The sequence below is a fragment of the Sphaeramia orbicularis genome, chromosome 17, assembly GCF_902148855.1.
Source record: "Sphaeramia orbicularis chromosome 17, fSphaOr1.1, whole genome shotgun sequence".
NCBI lineage: Eukaryota > Metazoa > Chordata > Actinopteri > Kurtiformes > Apogonidae > Sphaeramia > Sphaeramia orbicularis.
Genome location: NC_043973.1, coordinates 10,362,301 through 10,368,841, shown reverse-complemented (window position 1 = coordinate 10,368,841; position 6,541 = coordinate 10,362,301).

The window sequence follows — 6,541 nt, the reverse complement described above, 5'->3', positions numbered from 1 at the left end:
AATTAGTGATACGTGCTGATTGGCTACGCATGGAAAAAAGGCGGGACGTAAAGCCTGGTGTTAAACTATGATTGGATAGAATGGCTGCTCGTCAAGTAGCAGTGTCGCGTTCCTGAAAAATGATTGGCTACCACTCACATTATGGCTTGTTGGGTGGTCGGGCGCAGTGTCATTCATATGTTTAGGGTCAGAGAGCACGGATACTGGCCTGACGTCTGCAGTAAACGCAGCAGACTTTTGTATACGTGGTCACATTGGAGTGGTTTTGTGATGACGACGTATAAATACTCAGCAGAACTCACTATAGAGATACTGTGGGATGGATGTTCGTCCAGATCCCCTAGTTCAGAGGTGTCAAACATGCGGCCCGGGGACCAAATCCGGCCCGCCAAAGGGTCCAGTCTGGCCCCTGGGATGAATTTGTGAAACGCAAAAATTACACTGAAGATATCAATGATTTTAGTTCAGGTCCCACATTCAGACCAGTTTAACCCTTTCATGCATGAATTATGAGAACCTCAGTCGATTTTTTTTCCTGAGTGCTTTTATTCCTCTTTAGGCATGAAAAAAAAAACAATGCAATTTATTTAATTTTTTTTATGAACCTATTTTTCATGGAGTTACAAAAATGTCCACTCAGCTGGACACCATGCGTTTAATTTTTGAGGCAAAAAAAACGTGTATTTAATCCTTTCATGCATAGTGGTCAATACAGTGCACAGCTATTCTACAGCTGTTCTCTTGTATATTCATGGGTTTTGTTGTTTTAGTTCCATATCAGCCAACACAATAAACACTTATGCATCATCCCACACACTACAATTTACACAATTACTGTAACTTTGCTGTTCTTGATAAACCTGATCTGCAGTAACATGTTTTAGTGTGAATCAGTTGCTAAAGGTTATTAGACTGTAATTAACAGTTTTCTTAAACAAAAAGGTTTTGTTTTTGTTTTTTTGTGCATATTATCTTCATTAAGTGAGTAATAACTACTGCTAAAGTATGCTAAAAATGTGAGAAAACATCAGATTAGCTGCATTAAAAATGTTTTTATTTCATAGTTTTCATGCAGTTTATCACTTTCTGATGATGGGTTTTAAATACATGTTTCTTTCCTTCAAAAATTAAACGCATGGTGTCCAGCTGAGTGGATATTCTTGTAACTCCATGAGAAATAGGTTCATAAAAACATTTCAATGTCATTGGTTTTTTCATGTCTAAAAAGGAATAAAAACACTCAGGAAAAAATCTTGACTAACGTTCTCATATTTCATGCATGAAAGGGATAAAAACCCATCATCAGAAAATGAAAACTATGAAATAAAACCATTTTTCATGCAGCTAATCTGATGTTTTCTAACATTTTAACATACTCTAATACTAGTTATTACTCACTTCATGGAAAAAATATGCAAAAAAAAACAACAACACTTTTTGATTACGAAAACTTATAATAACAGTCTAATAGCGATTAGCTATTGATTTACACTAAAACATATTTCTGCAGATCAGGTTTATAAAGAACAGCAAAGTTACAGTAATGGTATGAATTGCAATGTATGGGATGGTGTTGTGTTGGATGACACGAAACTAAACTAAAACAACAAAACCTATCTATATACAAGAGAACAGCTGTAGAATAGCTGTCCACTGTAGTGGCCATTATGCATGAAAGGGTTAATCTAAAGTGGGTCAGATCAGTAAAATACAATCATAATAACCTATTAACACTCACAACTCCACATTTTTCTTGTGTCATTTCACTGCATTTACACTAAAATAAACTATACCCAGATAGCAAATATTTTGGCAGTATTATGGCATAAATTTGGCATTTTTGGCTTTCTTTTGGCATTATGAAAACCTTTAGGCTTAACTGTGGTATGACTAAGGTTATCCATGATATATATGGAGGCACCAGCAACATATGGCTGAGCTATGGCATATGTGTGGTTAACCAAAAGACTGGGCAAAGAGCGGGATCAAGTATAGGGATGGTATGGCAGGTTTTGGCTACTTTTTGGCTGGATAATGGGGATTTGGGGCTTTTCTGGGACAATTATGGCTATATTTTGGAGGTCCGCAATTAGTTTTGGGTGAATTTTGGCTTCCTTCTGGTTGATTTTGGCTTGCCTATTTTGGGCCATTTAGGGCCTATACATCCACCCAGAACTTTGTCGAATGGCATGCCAGTTTTGGGCCAGATTTAAGCCATAATGATTTTGCTATCTGGGGAATTTCACAAAAACTCGAATAACCTGAACAAATATGAACATTTTGAAATGTGTGAAGTGCTAGTTTACCAATACTCTGCCTGTTATTAAATGTTTTGTGTATTTGTAGATCCACTGTGATGTGTAAGTTGTGATTTACATGTATAAATGATAAACTGAAGGATAATATTGTTAAAAATGCACTTAGTTTTCTTAAGAAATTTCAGTTTGTTCATGTTAACATTGTTTTAAAGAATAGTTGGTAGATGTAAACATTTTCATCGCATAATTTACTTTTTTTTGCTGTAAAACATAGAGGAAAGTTTGGAGTTGACATTATTTCTATATTATTACATTATTATTTCAGTGGTCCAGCCCACTTCAGATCAAATTTGTCTTAATGTGGCCCCTGAACTAAAATGAGTTTGATACCCCTGCCCTAGTTACCTTGAGTGAGTCTAAACATGTGTGAACTGAGAGGAAATAGCAAATACTAGAATTTTCTGCAGTTTCTGGCAGCTTTTTGTCGTTAATGTCTACATTTTGATCACAAATAAAGGATTGGACTCATTATATTTTAGAAACAGGCTTGTTACTGTTCTCCTAAATGAATGGAATAATAACACATAGAAAAGACAATCAGTTGAGAAATCAATCAGTGCATATTACATATAACAACATGGAAGTGATTAAAGAAGACAAAAAACTTCATAACAGACATAAAACAAACAAATGATGCAAGGCAAGCATGACATAGAAGATGTAACAGTGAAAACAAGGGAAAAGATGTAACAAGGAAAACAACACAAAATACACAACAAAACAAAAACAATGTGTAGCAAATGACAAGAATAGTGTAAAAAGATGGTGAAGTAAACATGAAGTAACAGATACGACAAGATGAAAATGACATAAAAGATACAACAAGAAGAAAAAGATGTAAGAGACATAACGGGAGGAGAATGACAGAATACATAACAAGATGAAAACAGCAAAAAAGATGAAAAAGACAGAAAACAAAGACAAAAACATTCCTATCGTCTATTGATTTTGAGGTAGCATTCTTTTATGAGTCTATTTTATTTATTTACTTATTTATTTATTTTAAGTTGTTTTTTTGTTTTTTTTCATTAAAATAAAATGAAATGAGTACAATGAAGAGTACAAAGATAAAACTGACCTAAAAGACAAACCAGACAGGGTTGCTTTTTACTTTTGCGCCTTGAGTACATTTTAGAGCCTGTATTTTTCACTTTTACTTGAGTAAACAAGTTTAAAATGTACTTCTACTTGGATGAATGTGTGTAATTTTGCTATCTTGGTGTGAACTTACAAATTGGTACACTGAAAAAATGGCCTCAAGGGGGTTGTGGACTTTTTATGAATTTAGCTTTTACATTTGATATGATTGTTTTATGTTTGAGGAGTAAACATGATTTGGTCATTGGACTTTTACACATTTTTGGAGGATATTCACTCTTAAGGAAAATGTCATGTCACTGTGACATACAACAGTCTTGCTCTCTCCCAAAAACCATGCCACCTGCCTGTGAAAGTTTCAACTTTTCAGCCAAGTTGTCCGCCATTACGCGACCACCGCGGTGCAGGTGCAACCACTTAACCACTCTTTCCAAAAAAGCTCAAGTGCTCAAGAACAGACTCTATGAATGAACATTTTATCTGCCAAGAATAGATAAGCATTTTTCAAAGTGTTTACGGAGAAAAGTTTGTTTTCCTCAGCGTTTGCAATTTACTTTAAAATTTAATTTTATTAAATTGAATTTAGTTTACAGTTACTATATATTTTTGATAGGTAACAGTATTATATTTTTTTCATTCTTGGAGTTAAAGAAGTGTGTTTTTCCTCTACTAAAGCATGTTTGTAATGTTTTGTTTAAAGTGGTCTTAGAGCTGGAGGGCACCATGCTCTGCAAGACAACTCAAGAATTCAAGAACAGTACTGTTGATGATTTCAAGGTGTTCAGAAAAAAAAAACTTGTTTTCCTCAGTGTTGGAAATGCTTTCAATATGCCATGACATATGCTGTGATTTGTTTTTGCACAGTGCTGTATATTTTTGATGTGCAGTTTTATTGTTTATTTTTACTTAAAGACCTGTTTGCCAAGTATTACAATTTTTTGTGAGGTACATGAAAAATACTCTCCACTACAGCATCTTTGTAATGCTTAGAGTTTATCACCAAAGTGTTTTTGACAGTTTTGAATTCTGTAATCCATTTTTGGATTAAAAGTGGTTCAAGGTATTTTGTTTTCTTCACTTTATTCTCTGAAAAATGTGCAGTGTTTAGGTGGCACAAGAAAGATGTGGGTTTCACTGCAGTCTTTGCGAAACTAGTATTCCATGGTGGGAAAAAAAAGGGTACCTTTTAAAGTAACATAAAATAATTATTTTAGTTAATCATTTTGAAGTTGAATCCAGTTAAAATGATTAAATTTTTATTGGTTAATATGATGTATCTCTGTTCAGTTAAAATAAGGAAAGTAAAAATATTTAACAAAAATGTAACATGTTAAAAGAGCATGAAAAAAATCATGTGAGTGTACATAAGCAGATCATGAAACATGCACATGATTTTTATGGCTTGCCAAAACATAACTTTATTTAGTGGAACCACTTTCAATACTTTTATTATGTTAGTTCAACAGATTTTTTTTTTTCAGTGTACCTTAAGCATATCTTAACCCATAAAGACCCAAACAGCCCTCCACGACCAAAACAATCCACTGATGTAAACTGTTTAGTGCCTGTTGATCCACTAATCCTATCAATCCATGTAAATTATTAGAATAAAATGCAGTTTGTCATCTTTTCATGGTCATCAGATATGACCCATTTGGACGTTCAGAGGCTCTGTAGTGAACGTCGAAACACCATCATCTTCTACAACACTGATTCACCAGTAAAACCCATGGGGCTGGATCAATGACAGTGGATAGAGACACTGGGCTTATGTTCAATTAATGTTATCTTTATTGAACAAGTCACTTTTTCTTCAGTTTTCTCTGTTTCTGATATAATCTGAGCTTTTATTAACATCTACACAATCATTGAATTAAATGTCAGAAAATACCTGATTTTCAGTGAAAAAACACAAATTACAGAAGATAATCTTACAATAAATGGTGATAAATCACTTAAAGAAGGTTAAATATAGAGAAAATTTCATTTGGGAACGACCACAAAAGTAACACTGGGTCCTTATGGACTAATGTTTAAAGATGCTGAGCAGCGGTGGAATGAGAAAGTGTTTGTCCAAGTGTTACTGAAACCAGTTTCCTCAAACAATATGTATCAATAGAAAGTGGGGGTGTTAATGTAAATAAACTAATCAGGAATCCACAGTTGCTTGAGTTGTAAATGAAATATAGAATAAAATTTTTGTTACTGCAATTAAATCCTTGTTCAGAAACCTCTTTAGTCTCATAATAAGACCTAATAAAAATACTCCAATATTCCAATTCCAATAAAGTAATGTTCTCTGACTTCATTGTAAAACTTGGAAGTTCTCCAAATGCAAACATTGTTCATTTCTCTAATGGACAGTAGAAGTTTCTTTCAGTGTTTATGTTCTGATAGTTTCCTCATCAAGCCTGTCAAATTTTGGCTATACATCTCCAAAATGTTTGTGATGTTACACATTGTGCCTTTTAATTCACAGTTTTGTTGAGCAGAGAGAAACTTTCTCTCTTCAGTAGTTAAAAAGCCCTCAATCTATCAGACTCTGCACAGACAGTTAAAAAAAAAAAAAAAAACGCTGTAAATTAATGTCAAAAAACCACTTGCATTTGAGTGAAGGGGGACTAGAAGAAGAATTTACATCTCTGTATTTAATGGTTTTTGGTCATTTAAATTGTAAAGTTTTTTAAGTGTTAGGTTTGCAAATAAGTTTGCAGAAAAGCAGCTATGCCCCCCTTATAGGAGGACTATTAATAGCTTCCTATTAAGTACCATGGGAGTCAGTAAAAGATTAATCTATAATACATATATAGTACAAACATACATTCTCAGCGAAAACTAGATAATGATTGCAGACCTACGGCGCCTTAGCTCATATCCACCATACTGAATCATTCCACTATACTGTGAATACACTGAAGAAAACATATTCAAAGATTCAAAGATTTTAATTTGTCAATTCACTAGATGCACAGGACATACAGAGAAGTGAGATATTGTTTCTCTCTCATCTTAAAAGCCATGCAATTTATTTTTCTTTTAAAGAGGTAAAAATATAATAAGAATAAATAGGCAGTATGAAGCATAAACTATAATAGAATATAAAGTGTATAAGTACATCTACTTAC